This window comes from Anabrus simplex, chromosome 6 (genome assembly GCF_040414725.1).
Source record: "Anabrus simplex isolate iqAnaSimp1 chromosome 6, ASM4041472v1, whole genome shotgun sequence".
Taxonomy (NCBI): domain Eukaryota; kingdom Metazoa; phylum Arthropoda; class Insecta; order Orthoptera; family Tettigoniidae; genus Anabrus; species Anabrus simplex.
In genome coordinates, this window is record NC_090270.1 from 300,974,881 (window position 1) to 300,997,383 (window position 22,503).

Below are 22,503 nucleotides of genomic sequence, written 5' to 3' on the forward strand. Positions count from 1 at the left end.
CCTAGCCTCTCCAGGTTATTACCAAAATTTTCCCATGACTTCATCTTTGATTCAACAATTATTTGTTTCGCTGTTTCTTCCACCTAAGTACAATTCTCAGTCTGCATCAGTCTTTGTTTAAAGCCATTTCTGATATACCTTCCTTTTATATTTACAGGCTGCTTTCAGTTCATCATTCCACCAAGATGATTGATTGCTTTTCCCATTATTACACACAGTTGTTCCTGGGCATTCCCTTGCTGTTTCTACTACAGTATCCCTGTATGCCACCCATTTTCTTTCCGTGTGCTGAACCTGCTTACTATCTGTTGTTCGGATGTTTGAACTAGTCATATCCATGAACTTGTGCCTAATTTCGCTGGAGATTTTCTACATTCATTTGTCTGCAGACAGATTTTGTTTTCTCTATCCTAGACCTGGAGATACTTAGTTCACTACAGATCAGATAGTGCTCTGTCTCACCAAAAAATCCCCAGAATACCCACACATTCCTAACATATTTCCTGAATTTAGTTATGAAATATACTGTTATGGATCTGGTACCTCTACCGTCCCATGTGTAGCAGTAAATACCATTATGATTGACGAATGTATTCATAACTGCTAATCCCATACTAGTACAGAAGTCCAGTAAACTCCTCCCTTTTCTACTAACTTCCATATCTTGCCCACATATACTCATCACCTTGTCACATCCTTCATTTCTATTTCCAACTCGCACATCACATATCACCTCCTGGCATATAAATGGTGAAACAATGGAGGTTGTTCCTAGTTTCATCTACTTGGGCTCCAAAATAACTGCTGACAGCGATTGCAGCCATGAAATTAAGAGACGCTTGCTCCTTGGGAGGAAGGCAATGGCCAACCTTGATAACATTTTCAAGAGTAGACACGTAACTTTAAGAACGAAGATTCGTATGGTGAAGGCTATGGTCTTCCCAGTAGCAATGTATGGAAGCAAGACCTGGACAGTAAGAAAGGCTGAGCGTTGAAGAATAGATGCATTTGAACTATGGTGTTGGAGAAAACTCCTTAAGAGCTCCGTGGACTGCGAAGAGATCTAATAAGTCCATATTACAGGAAATCAACCCAGGCTGTTCACTGGAAGGTCAAATACTCAGACAAAAACTAAAGTACTTCGGTCATATTATGAGAAAACATGATTCACTGGAAAAGACCTTAATGCTGGGGAAGACTGATGGCAAGAAGAGGGCGACAACGGCTCTCAATTTAGAAAGACGATAGGAAGAAATGGCGCACTTTGGTCTATGAGGTCACGGAGAGTCGAAAGCGACTAAACGACTAACAACAACAACAACAACAACGGAAATGCCCGTTAGCACTAACCTATCCGTACTGTTGACCCTCACTATGATGTCATTCACTGCTTCATAAAATTTACCAAATTTTTGCGGATGATGTTATACTGTATACAGTAATAAATAAGTTACAGGACTGTGAGCGACTACCAAAAGACCTCAACAATGTTGTGAAATGGACCGCACTTTACGGTATGATGGTAAACGGGATGAAAAGGTAAACAATTGATAATCTGCTGCTTGGCAAAAGCCCTAAATGTAGATAAGTGATGGTTGATTTATACTCATCTGCACCCTCACAAGGTAAACAACTCTCATCCTAATTCCTCCAACAGCTAAATCTACCCACATCGTTTGCTTATTGACGTTTTAATCTTGTCAATCTTATGTTAATTTTAAGGACACTTCCTCTAAAGCATTACTTTGTCAATTTTATATATTTTTCATCTAAACAGTGTTATGTGGCTGAAGATGTTGATAATATACGAAACATGTACCACTTTTGACCATTAAAAATTGCCTTAAGCAATCATTGTATCGACTAGGTGGAAAATAAATAAATACTTAATTGTGAATCTATTGAAGTGCGATACGGACCATGAAGCTGATTTTATGTAACACTTTTATGCAAACAATCAGGTTCTTATCAGTGACAGTGACAGGTTTGGCAACTCCCAGTAAGACGAGCTACCCTGAAGTGTTATCTCCACGACAACCGCAGTCGCCCCACCCTCGTTTCCATGGCAACCACACAGCCACTCCCTTTATCCTGCCTCGGCAGGCAGTAAACGGACCTCCCTCTAAGAAATGTCAGACGCCAATTCTTATTATTAGCAGTATAGATACATTCAGAAATATCAAAAATCAATCAATCACCAATGATTTGAATTTAGTGTTTTCTTTCAGGGGGCAGATTTCCAGTTAGTTGTTAGCCTCGTCTATCTTAAATTTAAATTATTTGGAAATTTATTGAACATCTCCCTTGGTAAATTATTCCAATACTTAATTATTCTTCCTATTATGTACACAATCATCTACACATCAATGAATTAATAAAAATGAAAAGGGATCATCACTGGATAGCTACCCTTGAAAAGAATATTAATTACTGCTATACATTACAGCAAACATATTAATATTAAAAATATAACATCAATTTTACTAATGTTTTGTCTTCAGATTAATTGACAGGCTGAATGTTTTTGGTTTCCTTTATAAAGGACAGCTGCCTACCTCTTGAGAGTGTCTCTCTTTGTCACATTTACAAATTCATGTTTAGAAATAGCAACATATCCAGATTCTTCCCTTTTGGCCTGTTCCTCCTCTCACTCATTGTTCCGTCCTCTTAGAAAATTTATACAGAGCGCGCTCTTGTCCGCGTCTCTATTGAGTGTCCAGAATGCATCTGGTTTCCGGAAAGAAAAAGAGACAGGCTCGAACTAGACAACATGTCGGCGAGACATGCATTCACGGCCACATGGCCTCCAACTTAATCAATAGCCATCCAGGCATTTCAGTTTATTGTTTAACGTGTAAATAGTTTCTATGTATTTTGTTAATCATGTACAATTGTAATAAAAGTTTCATTACGTGTAATATTGGTGAATGACTTGGCCCTATGGTCTTATCACGTGCTTAACCAAACTACAGTCCACTACCAGAATAATCATCGCTGTTTAGTAATACAACATGTGTGCTACAGCATTCAATTCGTCACCAAACATTTTGGTCCATTTCCGGGCCCGATATTACACGGCAAAAGTGAAACGCGTGTGAAATATCCGCAGGATTGGAAACATACAATGCAACGTGGGACTCTTCAGTTTACAAGGTCAGATTCCCTTTAATTACCTTTTCCTTGCATTATTTACATTTGTGTGAGCCAGTGCTTTACGATGGACGAGAACGAAATCGCAAAGCTGATCAAGCAACGGGGTTATCTGAAAGGTAGAATCACAAAAATCAAAACTTTCGTCGAAAAGTACGACACTACTCAAAACCTAGCAGACATTAGGGTTAGATATGATGCACTTATTGATTTAGAAAGCAAATACGATTTAGTTCAATCGCAGCTTGAGGTGGAGGATAGTAAACGAGATCATGGGGTAGATAGAGATGAAGTAGATGACATTGTGTACAGTTTGAAGGCAAAAATGCAGGTATTATTGTCGCCAGACCAACACGAAAATGCCGGTAGTATCAGAAGTAACACTTCCAATTCGTCGCATGAAAATATCAACATCAAATTACCCGCGATTAAACTACCCATGTTTAGTGGTAACTATGAAGATTGGATGTCGTTTGAAGATAATTTCAAACTATTGGTGCATGAAAATTCCAGTCTAGCAACCATTCAGAAATTTCACTATTTACTAGGAGCAGTTCAAGGTTCAGCTAAAGCATTAATTCAGAACCTTCCAACTACTGAAACAAACTATACGGTAGCTTGGAACCTATTATGTGATCGGTTTCAAAACAAGAGACTGATAGCAGCAAAGCATGTTAGAGAAATCTTAAACATTGCAACAGTGGAGAATGAAACCGCTGAAGACCTCAGGCAGTTCATCGGCACATTCTCAAGCAACTTACAAGCACTTAAAGCATTGAAATTAGATACTCCTCTCGAAGAAGTAATATTATCACAACATATTGTTGATCATCTTGATTATGAAACCAGGAGGGGCTGGGAACTAGAAGCAAACGCCAACAAAAATTCCTCCCTCAAACAATTAACATCTTACATTGAACATCGCTGCCAAGTCCTTGAAAGCATGCAAACATCTGTCAGTCAAGGCAAGGTGCGCGGTAGTAGAGAAAGCTCACACAAGAAAAAACCGTCGTCCTATACACATGTTGCATGCATTAACAATCAGTGCTCTTATTGTAAACAAGGTCATACACCAGGACTTTTTGCATGTGAAGCATTTCTCAAGTTAACAGTGTCAAATCGCATTCAATATGCTCGTGACAACAAACTCTGTTTAAATTGTCTTAGAGCATCACATAAAACGTCAGAGTGTACATCCAGTCACTGTCGCAAATGCAACAAGGCCCACAACACATTACTCCATCTTGAAAATCCCAAGTCTAGTACAACTAACGAAACTACTTCGAACAACAAGGTGGTATTTGCCAGCGTTCACACAACCACCAAAAATGAACATCCATGTACTCGAAACAAACCATATGTGTTGTTATCCACAGTTATTGTCAAAATCAAGGATCACAGTGGTAAATTTCGCAAGGTTCGAGGACTCTTGGACAGCGGCAGTCAGACTCATCTCATTACTACAGACACTGTCAGCAGACTAAATTTAAAATGTAAAGAAGACACCACTTCTATTGTAGGCATTAACAATTCTTCATCAACTCTGAAACACAGTGTGGACATTCACCTCCAGTCCACAACATCAGATTTTAACACTAACATAAATTGTTTAGTGGTTCCTGCCATCACAGGAGAAATGCCTTCCATGGAGTTAGACTACAAATCGTGGAACCTACCTAATGACATCACACTAGCAGATCCTAAATTCTACAGTCCAGGCAAGGTAGATTTAATCATTGGTGCAGAGATGTTCTTTAACATTTTAAAGACAGATGGGAAAAAACGTGCAGGTGATTACCCGGTATTGCAGGACACTCATCTGGGTTGGATAATTTCTGGTAAATGCCCTCAGTCAAACAGCCATCCTGCATGCAACACAGTCACTTCTCTCTTTGTCAAAAAGGAAGATTAACTCGACACGCAACTTCGTAAATTTTGGGAAATAGAAGAATTGCACACTAAACCCAAAACTCAGGATGAACAACAGTGTTTACAGCACTTCAAGGAAAACACCACACGCACTCCTGAAGGAAGATTCGTTGTCAGGTTACCTCGTAAGGAAACTCGATCACCCTTGGGCAATTCTCGTGATATGGCAACACAGCGATTTCAACAACTGGAAGCAAAATTCAAGAAAAATCCAGTATTGCATGAACAGTATGCAAACTTCATGTCCGAGTATGAACAGTTATCTTACATGAGGGAGGTAGGCCTACATGCAACAAATGATTCTGAACATTATTACTTGCCACACCACGCAGTATTTAAACAAAGCACAACTACATCAGTCAGAGTAGTTTTTGACGCATCAGCCAAAACTACTACTGGAGTGTCGCTTAATGATACATTGTTAGTAGGGCCTACTATACAACAAGACCTTTATTCCATTGTGTTGAGATTTAGGACACACAACATTGCATTTACGGGAGACATCACGAAAATGTACAGACAAGTTCGGGTTCATGAAAATGACACGCAGTTGCAAAGAATTATTTGGAGGGAATCGCCACAAACAGCTATCAAGACTTACGAACTATTGACTGTCACGTATGGTACAGCTTCAGCTCCATATTTGGCAACACAGTGCCTCAAACAATTGGCAGAAGATGAAGCAACTTCATTTCCACTGGCATCAACGGTTTTACAAAGGGATTTTTATGTTGACGATGCCCTGTGTGGTGCGTCCAACATCGCTGAAGCATTAAAATTGCAAAGTGAACTCATAGCCTTACTCAATAAAGGTGGTTTTCCCATCAGGAAATGGTGCTCAAATCATCAAGCTATACTTGCCGCTGTTCCACCTGAAGACAGAGAAATTAATTTACCTTTCCAGTTTGATAATGATGACACCATACAAGCTTTAGGATTATCATGGCATCCTACGTCAGACAAATTCTTAGTGGCAAACAGAATCAAACACATTCCAGGGAACAGTAACATTACTAAACGCACCACTACGTCAGTTGTAGCATCTATATTTGACCCATTAGGATTGATCAGTCCATTAGTGATACTATACAAGATATTTTTGCAGGACTTATGGTTACATCAACTTCACTGGGACGACCCACTGCCAGATCCATTAGCATCAGACTGGGCAAAATTACAAATGCAGCTAGCACACATTGACAATATACAAGTAGAACGCCACGTATTAATTGAGGGTGACTTGGCAAATATTCAAGTTCATGGATTTTCAGACGCTTCCGAGCGAGCTTATGGCGCATGCATCTATCTTCGGTCAGTGAATCAGGAGGATGAAGTATCAGTCAAACTGCTATGCTCTAAATCGCGCGTAGCTCCGGTTAAACGAGTCACTCTTCCTCGTCTAGAACTTCTCGGTGCAGCATTATTAGCTCAGTTGGTACACAAAACCATGCCAGTCTTAAACTTGGCCATTAATGAAACACATTTATGGACAGACTCCACTATCGTACTGTCATGGTTAGCATCACCAGCATCACGTTGGAAGACCTTTGTAGCAAATAGGGTAGCTCACATTCAACAGTCAACGAACACTAGTGACTGGCATCATGTACCATCACAAGATAATCCAGCGGACTTGATTTCTCGAGGCGTCAGACCAGCAGATCTGCAAAACTCAACCATTTGGTGGTCAGGACCCGCCTGGTTGTCCACTTCTGAGTTAAATTGGCCGCAGAACAACAATGTTGAGGATTCGCTCGCCATAGCAGAGCAGCGACAATCATCCACACTATTAGTAGTGACACAAGCTGAAACTATTATTGAGAAATTCTCATCATTAATAAGACTGCAACGAGTAATAGCTTATTGTTACAGATTTTTGCATAACACTAAGCATGCCAGGGACAAGAAAATTGGGCCTTTAAATGTTGAAGAATTGGAACATTCATTAGAAGTCTGCATTCGTATTGCACAAAATGCAGCCTTCTCAGAAGAGATTGGAGACCTGAAAAACGGAGGCGTAGTCTCTAAGAAGAGCCAGATAAGGAACCTATGTCCCTTCTTATACAACAATATTCTAAGGGTCGGAGGCAGGTTGAAGAATGCATCGATTCCGTTTTCATCCAAACATCCAATACTGTTACCATCAAAACATCACCTGACGACTCTAATTGTCAAACATGAACACTTACAACAAGCTCATGCAGGACCAGAATTGTTGTTAGCAACCCTTCGTCAACGTTATTGGATTCTGAATGGCAGAAATGTAGCCAGACAGCAAGTGCACAAATGCGTAACATGTTACAAATTGAAAGGCGTAACTAGTCATCAACTCATGGCTGACTATCCTGAGCATAGAGTTCAACCAGCACGTCCATTCAGTGTTTGTGGCATTGATTATGGAGGTCCTATTCTACTTCGCCCAATTAACAAGAGGAGCAATGTCCGTATCAAGGCATACATCGCACTATTTGTTTGCTTCACGACAAAGGCTGTACATTTGGAAGTAGTCAGCAGTCTTACTACAGATGCCTTCTTAGCTGCACTTCGCCGTTTCATAGCCAGAAGAGGAAAGCCCGCAGATATCTACAGTGACAATGCTACTACGTTTATTGGAGCCGATAGAGAATTAAAAGATCTTCACCAATTCATAGCATCACCGCAGCATCAAGAGGAAGTTGTAAGCAATCTGGCAAACAAGGGTATCAACTGGCATTACATTCCACCTCGTTCACCCCATTTTGGAGGATTATGGGAAGCTGGCATCAAGTCAGTTAAATATCATTTGCATCGAGTTGTTGGAAACTCATCATTAACATTTGAAGAGCTTAGTACTGTGCTCACACAAATTGAAGCCTGTTTAAATTCACGTCCACTTACAGTCCTATCCTCAGATCCGACTGACCCTCAACCCTTGACTCCAGGTCATTTTCTTACTGGAAGCAGTTTGAATTCCATTCCTGAATCCAATCTGACACTTGTACCCAGCAATAAACTTTCAGCATGGAAACGGTTGCAGCAAATGGTGCAACACTTTTGGACCAGATGGCATAAGGAATACTTAACCCAACTACAAAACAGGCCAAAGTGGGCCTCCCAGCAACCTTGTATACAACTTGGAGCAGTGGTGGTTATCAAGGAGGACAATTTACCCCCGCTTCAGTGGAGACTAGGTGTGGTTGAGGAACTTCACCCAGGTCTCGATGGACTTGTGCGAGCAGTCACCATAAAAACTGCTCATGGAATTTTCAAGAGACCAATAGTGAAGTTGTGTCCCCTTCCCATCGAGTAGTGTTTTCTTTTAAATGACAATATGATTCCTTACAGTGTCAGTTAGTTGATTGGTGTATAAAGTTGTATTTGTAGTTATATTGTACAGTCATTTAACAAAATGAACAATTCAAAAACTCTCATTGTGCAGCTGTGAACAAAACAAACAATGCATCAGCCTGCACACCAGTGTACAGTTCTGTTTCATTTTATCTATGTTAATTAGTGATTGACGTTCATTTAAGTGCAACATTTATTATTATGTATTTGTATTCTGATGACATTTTGTTTTATGTTAGTGTTATTTTCATTGAAACTGTATTTTGTCTTGATTGAATGCAATCAACAGAGGGGAGAATGTTCCGTCCTCTTAGAAAATTTATACAGAGCGCGCTCTTGTCCGCGTCTCTATTGAGTGTCCAGAATGCATCTGGTTTCCGGAAAGAAAAAGAGACAGGCTCGAACTAGACAACATGTCGGCGAGACATGCATTCACGGCCACATGGCCTCCAACTTAATCAATAGCCATCCAGGCATTTCAGTTTATTGTTTAACGTGTAAATAGTTTCTATGTATTTTGTTAATCATGTACAATTGTAATAAAAGTTTCATTACGTGTAATATTGGTGAATGACTTGGCCCTATGGTCTTATCACGTGCTTAACCAAACTACAGTCCACTACCAGAATAATCATCGCTGTTTAGTAATACAACATGTGTGCTACAGCATTCAATTCGTCACCAAACACTCATGATCTGGCCTGCTTTTGAAAATACCCTTTCAGATGGGACAGAAGTTGCAGGAATACACAAATACTTCTCAGCTAATCTGCTGAGTTCTTCCATCACCAACTTCTTACTCTTCCAGAAAGCAAGTGGGGATTTTCTTCTGTCCTCATATGGTTGGTCAAGATACTGCCTAAATATGATAATGGCATTACTCACTGGATTCTCATTTTTCATATGATGTGCTACTTTAGCATCCAAATAACCAAGGAGACATTCATTGTCATCAGGATACACATCTGTTACAACATTATCTTGAATGTCTTGGCCGGTAGGGCACTGGGTATTCATTCTCATTCTTGATTGGAAGAGAGCAGCTAAATCATCTGTTATAATTTTTTTTGCATTTTCTGCGTTACTGTCTACTCCAAATCCTGCTTTCTTGAAACAGGGATCTAACATTGTGGCAGCAGACGGTAGATCCATTTTCTCAACTTTCCCCAACCTTTTATTTATTTCAAACAGTAATGTTTCTTGTAGGGATCTGCCGATAGCTGTACTTGCAGTTTTTCCTGTAATGCTTATTTGGATCCCTCTTACTAAAGGGATGATCGAGGATAGGGTTGGGTACTTTTGGCCAGACAATTCTGTAGTCATAAGTTCCATAGGTTTCAAAAGCAAGACACAGTCTTCAATTACTTTCCACTGATCTGTTGTTAATGCCATTGGACTACCTGGCAATGATACCAATGCTGCAGATAAAGCCTCTTTGATTTGAAGCAGCCTCTGAAGCATGTAATAGACAGAGTTCCACCTTGTTATTACATCTTTCTTTACTTGCAAATCAGTCTGTCCCATTTGAAGTTGAACTGATTTGAGTTTGTCAGAAGCAAGAACACTAGATTTAAAATAAGATACTATTGCCCTGCTTGCTTGAAGGACACTATCTAGTTCCTGAGTATCTGTCAATGCATGCTGGATAACTAAATTAAGCAGATGTGCTACACAAGGTAGATGAGACAGTCCTAGAATGCTGACAGCGGATTTGATATTGGCTCCACCATCAGTTACCACTGCCACCAACTTAGACATTATATTCCACTGCTCAAATATAGCTCTAAGAACAGCTGCTAAGTAAGTGCCAGTATGGTTGGTTGTGAGCTGTACTGAGGACAAAACATAACATTTCAGCTCATATTCATTATTAATAAAATGAGCTGTTACTGTCATGTGTGAAGTGTTACTTGAAGACGTCCAGATATCAGTTGTTACAGACACATAACGTGCTGTATTAAGTTCATCTTGAACAGACTGTTGGATGTTCTGGTAGAGGTCTGGAAGTAGTGAACGACTCAAAACTCTACGACTTGGAAGTGAATATCTGGGTTCCAATTCCTTAATTAATTTCTTAAACCCTTTGTTGTCGACTACAGATAATGGTTGCAAATCTGTTGCAATCATTTCAGACAATGCCATATTAATTCTATTTAGTTTTTCTTCAGACAGTTCTCTTGACTGAACACTTCCAGCAAGTGTTAATTGAAGAGCAGGAACTCTTCTAATCATGCCTGTTAATCCTGCTGATGAAGATGGAATTACTGGAGCACAGGGAACATGTTCTGTCCTTGTACTGTGACTAGGAGTTGCACTGAGTTGATCATCTGGATCTCTTGCTCCTTCTCGTTCACTTCTTGAATACACTTACATGTTTGCACTTCAGATGATCTCTCAAGTTTGAAGTGTTATTTTTATACTTAAATTCACTTTTACACAGTAATCATAATGCTGTGCCCGGAGTTCTTTTCTCAAAATGGTCCCACACTAAAGATCTATTTTTTTCTGTTCATGTTGTATTTTTATTTTAGCACTTAAGACTATGTAAATAAACGAAGAAAAACTATAAAGCTAAGAAAAAAACTATAAAACTGAATATAAAGTAAGAAAACGAAGAAAAACTATAAAACTAAGAAAAAACTATAAAACTGAGTACCGGTATAAAGTAAGAAAACGAAGAAAAACTATAAAACTAAGAAAAAACTATAAAATTGAGTATAAAGTAAGAAAACTAGAAAACGAAGTACGTAAAAACTATTTCTTTAAAGTGCACTCTTATTAATAATCAATATTTTGCAAAGACCTATTCACTGATACGGCGCAAGACATTCATTTGCAACTATGAATAAGGGGTATAATCAGGATGTGCGCATTGTTTTGAGTAATAATACATTTCAATTGGTTAATGTGCAATGTTATGATTAGAATGCAATTCAATTGGTTCTTAAATCCCGCCGTTTCCTCACAGATATCATGTGTTTGGGTGTTAGAAAGAGTGAGAGAGAATTCTTCCGATATCATACGAACTGAATCGGCTGCCAATCAGTAGAAGTCGTAAATTCATTCGCTTTTCGAGTGAAGGGATGTGGGAGGGAACAGCTGAAAAGCGAATGAATCATTCGAATACCGTTTAAAACAATCGAATATTTCGATAGTATGAAACTATCGAATACTTCGATAGTGCACATTCGATAGTGCCCATCACTAATTGCGTTCAAGGAAGCAGCATCGCCATGATAACCAACAGTATGGACATTTGTTGATTTCATTTTTTAAGGACGTCAACATATCGTTCAGTATATAATGTATTTGTAGGAATTGAGCACATTCCTCCCGAATATATTAACAAATGAAACACTTATAATCCTCGGCATCGCTTGCAATATCAGTTTCAGGAAATTGTCGGTTGACTCGCAGTGTGGTATTATTTTTAAGCGCGCGTTCAAAAAAATCGTGGTACACGGGACTCTCCTAGAATAGTAACAAACATGTATTTCTCCTGTATTTTGGAATGCCCGGGGGCATATTGTCACTGGAGCTCAGTATTAGGAGGCAAGTTGACTGAAACGGCGTTTTCTAGAAAAAGGAAGAACAGTGACCCGTAGCAGTCCTTTAAAGAAGTGGATGAAAACTTCACATTATGTAATATGTGCAAACAGAACTTGTCTTAAAAAGAAGCACTTCAAATCTGAATAAACATTTGAAATGCAAGCACCTCTCACTTGCTTTGCCAGAAAGCAGTAGTCAACAATCGGCATGTATCTGACGATACAGACCTGGGATTTTAGACTAAAGAAATGTTTTAGGCACCTAAAATGGCCTTTTAAACAAGTAAATAGGTTTTTAAAAGAGAATATAGGCACTTCAAATATGCTTTAAAAATAGGCAGAAAATAGACTTTAAAATATGACAATATAGACCTACACTGTAATGTGATATTTTTTTAACGTTAAGTACAGTAATGTGGTATAGGCTACCCTTTCTTAATAGGAATAGTTGCAAAATGAAGGCATAATTAAAAAGCGTTTACTACAAACAGCTATGGATTAGGAAACAAAAAATTTTCATCAGTACTGTACTAAAATTAAATTAAATGCGTAGTACTGGTATGCGTATTTATTTGTGAGGAACATTCCTACTGCACTTTTCAGTCGTAGTTTGCTTTACAGCACATAACAATAATCTTCTCCAAATTTTCCACAGTCAGGCTGCGTCTTTTGTCTGTTAAAACAATTTTTAAAGCAGAAAAAATGTGCTCTACACTCACAGATGTTGGAGGGGCATAGCAAAATTTACCTGCATTTTTCAGTTCGATTTCACTAGGTAGGTCTACTTTTCCCCATCCATTACCTGATATATCCTTTCCTGCACTGAATTACCTAGATTCTTCTGCAATACACTAGCCCACCTGTCTTTTATTTTATCCCTTACTTTACCCCTAGTACTTTGTATAATATTCTCAGCTTCCTCAATTACAAAATATATCTGTTTGAGACTCTACTTTTTTTTCTATTTTTGTAATGATTGCCTGGAAGAAATGAAAAATTTGCCTGAATATATGCAATGTCTCTCTAAACACTGGAATAATCCTTTAGCAGATCTTTGCCCATACGACACACATGCAGAGTTGTCTGTTAAAGGCATATTGTCTATCACAGATGTTCGATATAATACAGGGCAGCTTCCATTGAGGAACCCCAACGGCTGTGGTGGAAAAGAACAGAGTGGAATTTCTCTCAGAAGATGGCTATTCTTGATGGAAGCTTACAGAACACTCTCTTCGTTGTTGAAATCAGATTATTTACTGCAGGCAACTTGGCCCTAACTATGTCTGTGAGTCTGTGCAAGGCATGGGCCATGCAAGTAACATGGACATTAAAGAAGGGTAGAAAGTTTTAACGAGAGGTAGAGTAGCAATCATGTAGGAAGCAGCATTGGATACAAGGAGAAGGTCTTTATAATCATCAACACTCCCAGGATACAACAACTGGAACCCCTTGTTGATGATGTACACAATGCTTTGCTCTATTTTCTGAAGCTGCTTAGAACAAAGGAGAGCAGTAAATGCCAATTGGGTTCCAGTTTTCCTACTATAAGATTAGCAATGTACCTGCCCACAGAGTTGTTGTTTTTGTCCACATACAACCCTATGTAAGGACTCCCAAATATCCTCTGTGACTGGCAAAATTACCTCCTATATCTAAGTAGTTTTTCTTTAATGTAGATGTTGAAAGTATGTGTTGTTGGTGTATTTCTGTAAACAAATCTCTGAAAACATGACTATGTACAGAATTCCAGGGGATATTTTCAGCAACTAGGGCTCTAAACATATGAGCATAGAAACTACTGTGGATTGTGGGAGGTATACTTTGTGTGAGCAGAGTCTGTCCAATGTTACTTTTCATGGTTGATTTTGCTTTGTGACTCACACTATCAGCATGCTCCTGTGAAATCTAAAACACAATAATATAATGTGATGAAAATTACAGACTAAGATAAGGAATAGCTAATGAATAAAATTTGTAATTTTGAATTATTTCATTTAAACCACTACTACTCTAAAGTTAAGTAAGAACAAGAACACTCCAGGCCTCAAAAGGTCTTGGCTTTCATTTACAGCTGCTGCGCAGCTCTAGGCTTGCAGATATTAGATAGCCGTGTGGTCAGCACGTCACATCCCTCAAGTGTATTGCCGTGCCTCTGAGACCGCTGCTCATTGTAGCTTCCCAATTGCCCTCACGCAGTTGGGTCAACGCCTTTCCATACCTTACATTTTTCTAAATTACTGCCGGTACTGGTATCTAGGGAAAGGTGCACTGGTATCGTTAACCTTACATTAGGTGGCTGAGAATAGTCATTCATCATTATATTTTTCACTTGTGCCAGATAAATGTGTAGAATTTCATTTCCTAACACATACCACATAATCGGTTACAGTATAAAACACGACTGTTGCCAATATTGATCCTATTTTTTCCTTGACATATTGGTTGAACTTCGGCATGTCTACAAAAAACGAATGTAAATAATAAAATGATTATGTTTGTACGCCTAGAAGTAAATTGGCAACAACCGTGTCTGTAATGCAACCAAAATGTAGGCTGTTTATTAAATGCAAAACCTTAGGTGGCTCGTTTTCTTATAAACGTTTACACAGAGATAGCCTAGTCACAATAACAAGGCATTCTCTTGATGCTCTTGATCACAAGCTACAAATAACAAGCAGCAGGACGATGCGGTGATTGTGATCACGTCACGACTAAAAATCACTGATATCAGAAAATCACAATATCAAATCACGCTGTGACTCACAAATCACGGTATCGCTCATCACTACTTTGCCTACGACTACGAGACACACAAGGCCGGGAAATACAGCACCAAAGAGGATAGAATAGCACACTAGACTCGTCCTCGAGATACTTCCCGCCGTCTGAGTCGGGCCCTCGGAAGCAAGCGGATCGAGATTGCGGTCATAAATAACTTTCGGTTTAATCGTCCTTTCACCAATTATCAGCGATCCAATCTTTTCCTCCGCACATCTGATATTTTGACATTCGTATTGATGCCGCTGTTTGGTGAGCGATGTTATGCCCGTCACGCAAATATTTAGCATCGTTTCACCGTATTTCTCTTTTTTCTTCCCGTAAAATTAAATTTGTGTTCACCTGTATGGTGTAGTGGTTAGTGTGATTAGCTGTCACCCCCGGAGGTCCGGGTACGATTCTCGGCCCTTCCACAAAATTTGAAAAGTGGTACGAGGGCTGGAACGGGATTCACTCAGCCTCGGGAGGTCAACTGAGTAGAGGTGAGTTCGATTCCCACCTCAGCCATCCTCGAAGTGGTTTTCCGTGGTTTTCCACTTCTCCTCCAGGCAAATGCCAGGATAGTACCTAACTTAAGGCCACGGCCGCTTCCTTCCCTCTTCCCTGCCTGTCCTTTCCAAATTTCCCATCCCTCCACAGGGCCCCTGTTCAGCATAGCAGGTGAGGCTGCCTGGACGAGGTACTGGTCATCCTCCCCAGCTGTATCCCCCGACCCAAAGTCTGGTGCTCCAGGACACTACCCTTGAGGCGGTAGAGGTGGGATCCCTCGCTGAGTCCGAGGGAAAAACCGACCCTAGAGGGTAAACGGATGAAGAAAGAAGAAGAAAATTAAATTCGTTCTAACAGGAATAAAGCTCCTAAATAACCAATTTTAGCATGCTTTTCAATTTGGTTTGCTTTTTGGTCAAGTTCAGATACCGTAAAACTTTTCTTTTCTGATTTCATTACCCGTATCCCACTTCTCAATTTACAGATTATTTTCTGTAATCTGATATTTAATTTTCTCATCCGTGTATTTTTTTTTTAGATTTAACAGAGATACTCGTAGACTTTCCTTGATATAGAAACGAGACTTGTACTCCTTTTTCGTTTGTGGATGACGTATGAAGATATGGTATGTTCATCGTTATCTGAATCGGAACTTTTACTACATTTTGATGGCAATACATCATTTTGGGGAGCTGGACGCTTCCTGCGTTTGACATTTTCCTGTTTGTGAACAGGATACACAATGAAAACAGAAGGAAGCTTAATTGATGTGCTTACACTGAAATCTGTTTTATGAGAAGAACTCCTAGGTAACCAAAGGGATCCTACTATATCACCTTGCGTAGAAATAGTTTGCTTCCATTTCTCATCCGAAATACAGAGAGGTACACTACAGTGCACCTTCTTCTCAACCTCACAGACACTCACTGACAGAAACAATATTCACAATAAATTGCACAAAATCAACACAGCATCACAAGTACTCCGCATATCACAATGTTGAAAGTCCGCCAAGAACAGAACGGAAACTTGACATCTAGCGGCCAAACCGTGAACATGGTCGGGCTGCTTTTTCAGCGACAAATTAGTAGCTATGTCCCGGCCTTGTATATCTCGTAGGCAACGGCTGTTCAAAGAGAGAGATAGATAGAGAGAGAGAGAGAGAATTACATGTAATAAGTGGTATGTTCCGAGCTATCAGTGGAGAGATGGCGTGGAATGACATCAGTAGACGAATACGTTTGAGTGATGTCTTTAAAAGTAGGAAATATTGCAATATGAAGATTAATCTGGAATTCAAGAGGACAAATTGGGGCAAATTTTCGTTTATACGCAAGGGAGTTAGGGATTGGAATAACTTACCAAGGGAGATGTTCAATAAATTTCCAATTTCTTTGCGATTATTTAAGAAAAGGCTAGGAAAACAACAGATAGGTAATCTGCCACCTGGGCGACTGCCCTAAATGCAGATCAGTAGTGATTGAGTAAGCCTACTTGAAAAGACCGCGCATGCGAAGGCCTTTCCTTATCTCGTAGACAACGACCCGGTTCACAGCTGGCTTACAAGATCAAGGCCTGTTTAGACTGACCTTGACAAGATCCACTGCAACAGCGCGCTCCTGACATTACGTGCCCTCATCGAAAGTTTCCAAAGTGTTGCGATTGCGCTATGCGGCAAAACACGAAACTATTTCTCGAAGAGAATGCTATTGATCCATAGGAGCACTAGGAGCTAGACTCTTGTTTTGTTAATATTTAAACACGCACAATGTGCATGAATACAAGTATATAATGTATTACACTGACTTACAAAAGTTTCTCAGGGATTCTGTTCTCAATTTGCACTTTAGTACATGGTATCTCTCGCAGGGTTCGCCACATCTTTTGCATTTACAGTCATGGCAGGGTCATAGAATTGCTTGGATTCACACTAGTGATGAGCGATACCGTGATTTGTGAGTCACAGCGTGATTTGATATCGTGATTTTCTGATATCAGTGATTTTTAGTCGTGACGTGATCACAATCACCGCATCGTCCGTGCTGCTTGGTGCTTGTTATTTGTAGCTTGCAACGAGCTAGAAAGAGGACTCTTTCTGAGGACTCTTTCTAGCTCGTTGGTAGCTTGTGATCAAGAGAATGCCTTGTTATTGTGACTAGGCTATCTCTGTGTAAACATTTATAAGAAAATCAGCCACCTAAGGGTTTGCATTTAATAAACAGCCTACATCTTGGTTGCATTACAGACACGGTCGTTGCCAATTTACTTCTAGGCGTACAAACATAATAATTTTATTATTTACATTCGTTTTTTGTAGACATGCCGAAGTTCAACCAATATGTCAAGGAAAAAATAGGATCAACATTGGTAACAGTCGTGTTTTATACTGTAACCGATTATTTGGTATGTGCTAGGAAATGAAATTCTACACATTTATCTGGCACAAATGAAAAATATAATGATGAATGACTATTCCCAGCCACCTAATGTAAGGTTAACTATACCAGTGCACCTTTCCCTAGATACCAGTTGTTGTTGTTTGAGTCATCAGTCCATAGACTGGTTTGATGCAGCCTTCCATGCCACCCTATATTGTGCTAACCTTTTCATTTCTACGTAACTATTGCATCCTACATCTGCTCTAATCTGCTTGTCATATTCATACCTTGGTCTACCCCTACCGTTCTTACCACCTACACTTCCTTCCAAAACCAACTGAACAAGTCCTGGGTGTCTTAAGATGTGTCCTATCATTCTATCTCTTCTTCTCGTCAAATTTAGCCAAATCGATCTCCTCTCGCCAATTCGATTCAGTATCTCTTCATTCGTGATTCGATCTATCCATCTCACCTTCAGCATTCTTCTGTAACACCACATTTCAAAAGCTTCTATTCTCTTTCTTTCTGAGCTAGTTATTGTCCACGTTTCACTTCCATACAATGCCACGCTCCACACAAAAGTCTTCAAAAACATCTTTCTAATTCCTATATCAATGTTTGAAGTGAGCAAATTTCTTTTACCGGCAGTAATTTAGAAAAATATATGGTATGGAAAGGCGTTGACCCAGCTGCATGAGGGCAATTGGGAAGCTACAATGAGGAGCGGTCTAAGAGGCACGGCAATACACTTGAGGGATGTGACGTGCTGACCACACGGCTATCTAATATCTGCAAGCCTAGAGCTGCGCAGCAGCTGTAAATGAAAGCCAAGACCTTTTGAGGCCTGGAGTGTTCTTGTTCTTAATTAATTTTTGAGTAGTAGTGGTTTAAATGAAATAATTCAAAATTACAAATTTTATTCATTAGCTATTCCTTATCTTAGTCTAATTTTCATCACATTATTGTGTTTTAGACTTCACAAGAGCATGCTGATAGTGCTAGTCACAAAGCAAAATCAACCATGAAAAGTAACACTGGACAGACTCTGCTCACACAAAGTATACCTCCCACAATCCACAGTAGTTTCTATGCTCATATGTTTAGAGCCCTAGTTGCTGAAAATATCCCCTGGAATTCTGTACCGTACATAGTCATGTTTTCAGAGATTTGTTTACAGAAATATACCAACAACACATACTTTCAACATCTACATTAAAGAAAAACTACTTAGATATAGGAGGTAATTTTGCCAGTCACAGAGGATATTTGGGAGTCCTTACATAGGGTTGTATGTGGACAAAAACAACAACTCTGTGGGCAGGTACATTGCTAATCTTATAGTAGGAAAACTGGAACCCAATTGGCATTTACTGCTCTCCTTTGTTCTAAGCAGCTTCAGAAAATAGAGCAAAGCATTGTGTACATCATCAACAAGGGGTTCCAGTTGTTGTATCCTGGGAGTGTTGATGATTATAAAGACCTTCTCCTTGTATCCAATGCTGCTTCCTACATGATTGCTACTCTACCTCTCATTAAAACTTTCTACCCTTCTTTAATGTCCATGTTACTTGCATGGCCCATGCCTTGCACAGACTCACAGACATAGTTAGGGCCAAGTTGCCTGCAGTAAATAATCTGATTTTAACAACGAAGAGAGTGTTCTGTAAGCTTCCATCAAGAATAGCCATCTTCTGAGAGAAATTCCACTCTGTTCTTTTCCACCACAGCCGTTGGGGTTCCTCAATGGAAGCTGCCCTGTATTATATCGAACATCTGTGATAGACAATATGCCTTTAACAGACAACTCTGCATGTGTGTCGTATGGGCAAAGATCTGCTAAAGGATTATTCCAGTGTTCAGAGAGACATTGCACATATTCAGGCAAATTTTTCATTTTTTCCAGTCAATCATTACAAAAATAGAAAAAAAAGTAGAGTCTCAAACAGATATATTTTGTAATTGAGGAAGCTGAGAATATTATACAAAGTACTAGGGGTAAAGTAAGGGATAAAATAAAAGACAGGTGGGCTAGTGTATTGCAGAAGAATCTAGGTAATTCAGTGCAGGAAAGGATATATCAGGTAATGGATGGGGAAAAGTAGACCTACCTAGTGAAATCGAACTGAAAAATGCAGGTAAATTTTGCTATGCCCCTCCAACATCTGTGAGTGTAGAGCACATTTTTTCTGCTTTAAAAATTGTTTTAACAGACAAAAGACGCAGCCTGACTGTGGAAAATTTGGAGAAGATTATTGTTATGTGCTGTAAAGCAAACTACGACTGAAAAGTGCAGTAGGAATGTTCCTCACAAATAAATACGCATACCAGTACTACGCATTTAATTTAATTTTAGTACAGTACTGATGAAAATTTTTTGTTTCCTAATCCATAGCTGTTTGTAGTAAACGCTTTTTAATTATGCCTTCATTTTGCAACTATTCCTATTAAGAAAGGGTAGCCTATACCACATTACTGTACTTAACGTTAAAAAAATTATCACATTACAGTGTAGGTCTATATTGTCATATTTTAAAGTCTATTTTCTGCCTATTTTTAAAGCATATTTGAAGTGCCTATATTCTCTTTTAAAAACCTATTTACTTGTTTAAAAAGCCATTTTAGGTGCCTAAAACATTTTTTTAGAGTCTAAAATCCCTGGTCTGTATCATCAGATACATGCCGATTGTTGACTACTGCTTTCTGGCAAAGCAAGTGAGAGGTGCTCGCATTCCAAATGTTTATTCAGATTTGAAGTACTTCTTTTTAAGATAATTTCTGTTTGCTCATATTACATATTGTGAAATTTTCATCCACTTCTTTAAAGGACTGCTACAGGTCACTGTTCTTCCTTTTTCTAGAAAACGCCATTTCAGTCAACTTGCTCCTAATACTGAGCTTCAGTGACAATATGCCCCCGGGCATTCCAAAATACAGGAGAAATACATGTTTGTTACTATTCTAGGAGAGTCCCGTGTACCACGATTTTTTTGAACGCGCGCTTAAAAATAATACCACACTGCGAGTCAACTGACAATTTCCTGAAACTGATATTGCAAGCGATGCCGAGCATTATAAGTGTTTCAGTTGTTAATATATTCGGGAGGAATGTGCTCAATTCCTACAAATACATTATATACTGAACGATATGTTGACGTCCTTAAAAAATTAAATCAACAAATGTCCATACTGTTGGTGATCATGGGGATGCTGCTTCGTTGAACGCATCGCTTCGCATGGATACCGTTGCGGCAGCACATGTCGTGATATCACGACTGATCACAACATATATCACAGTCACAGTTTAGGTAGCAACATTCTAGTTCTGTATATGGAGTTAAGAGGGCGCACGATGATCACTTGAAGTGAAATCACGACTGATCACAGTGATAGCGTAGAAAGTAACAGTCGTTACTCGTGATTTCTTGATATCAGTGAAAAAATCACAGTTCGTGAAATATCGCCCATCAGTAATTCACACAGTTTATGGTACAATCCATGCATGGCGAGCCTTGTTACTATATGGCTTAATTCATAACCGCCTTGTAGCCACTCTTAAGTTAATCATTGCGTCACTGAGGTAAAAATCTTGTTTTTCCTAACGTCAGATGTCGCCACAATTACTGAAAGGCAAAGCACTTGACTTTTACCGGTATGTTTTGCTCCCGGTATGGTCATGTAACATCATTCAATTTCTTTTAAATAATGTTGAAAGTTAAGGACTAATATAAGTAGTTCAGAGCAGTGAATAACTACAACAGATGTATACACAGGAGATTTATACACGGTTTATTAGTAACAAATTGCACATAAACGGTGTATAAAAATTACAGGCCTACACTGTGTAATAGTAAGACTGTATACATGTAAGGAGAAATTACCTTAGAATGCATTACTGTTCAAGGTAAAATGTCAGTATGTTAGTGTACCCTACTCACCGGACTACAGATGGCGGCAAATGCAGTGTGTTTGACGACGATCGTGCCCTTTTTTTTTGCACTTTTATCTGGAATGGAAGGCGTTGTGTGCGGTGTCACGTGTGTCAGATGCCTGACGTGGACCTATAAGGAAGGATAATGTGGCTAATTCCAGTTGAAAATACAATTATCACTACCAGTTTATATAAAGCCTGTCGAATCCCTTGATAACATCATGAGATTTCGCTTCTGCTCTAATAAATGAATTATATAGCGTTCGTTAACAGATGTTAATATGACCTTGAGCTCGCCCTCCGCAGCTATTAACCTTCAAACGATTTGGTGTCTCGTCTCGTGTTGTGGCGAAATTAATTGAAATTTAATTTTCGCACTTTTTTAAGCAGGACGGGCTTTCGGGAAACCATATCGAAATCCATAAGAATCAAACAACCGTGCTTCATGCTAGTATTATTGTCGAATAATCTTACCCCTTTTTAATCAATCAATCAATCAATACTGATCTGCATTTAGGGCAGTCGTCCAGGTGGCAGATTCCCTATCTGTTGTTTTCCTAGCCTTTTCCTAAATGATTCCAAAGAAACTGGAAATTTATTTAACATCTCCCTTGGTAAGTTATTCCAATCCCTAACTCCCCTTCCTATAAATGAATATTTGCCCCAGTTTGTCCCCTTGAATTCCAACTTTATCTTCATATTGTGCTATTTCCTACTTTTATAAACGCCACTCAAACTTATTCGTCTATTAATGTCATTCCACGCCATCTCTCCGCTGACAGCTCGGAACATACCACTTAGTCGAGCAGCTCTTCTTCTTTTCCCCAATTCTTCCCAGCCCAAACAAACTTTGCAACATTTTTGTATGGCTACTCTTTTGTCGGAAATCACCCAGAACAAATCGAGCTGCTTTTCTTTGGATTTTTTCCAGTTCTTCAATCAGGTAATCCTGGTGAGGGTTCCATACACTGGAACC

At 39.2% G+C, this 22,503-nt stretch overlaps 1 protein-coding gene across 1 annotated transcript in view; it reads right to left on the reverse strand.

Annotated features, from left to right (window-relative positions):
• LOC136876487 (uncharacterized) overlaps window positions 1-21,676 on the reverse strand; it is a 77,715-nt gene extending 56,039 nt beyond the window's left edge. The window contains exon 1 of the mRNA XM_067150484.2: window positions 21,535-21,676. The gene's annotated coding sequence lies outside the window, so the exon portion shown is untranslated. The remainder of the gene's footprint in view (window positions 1-21,534) is intronic.
• Window positions 21,677-22,503: the final 827 nt, after the last annotated feature.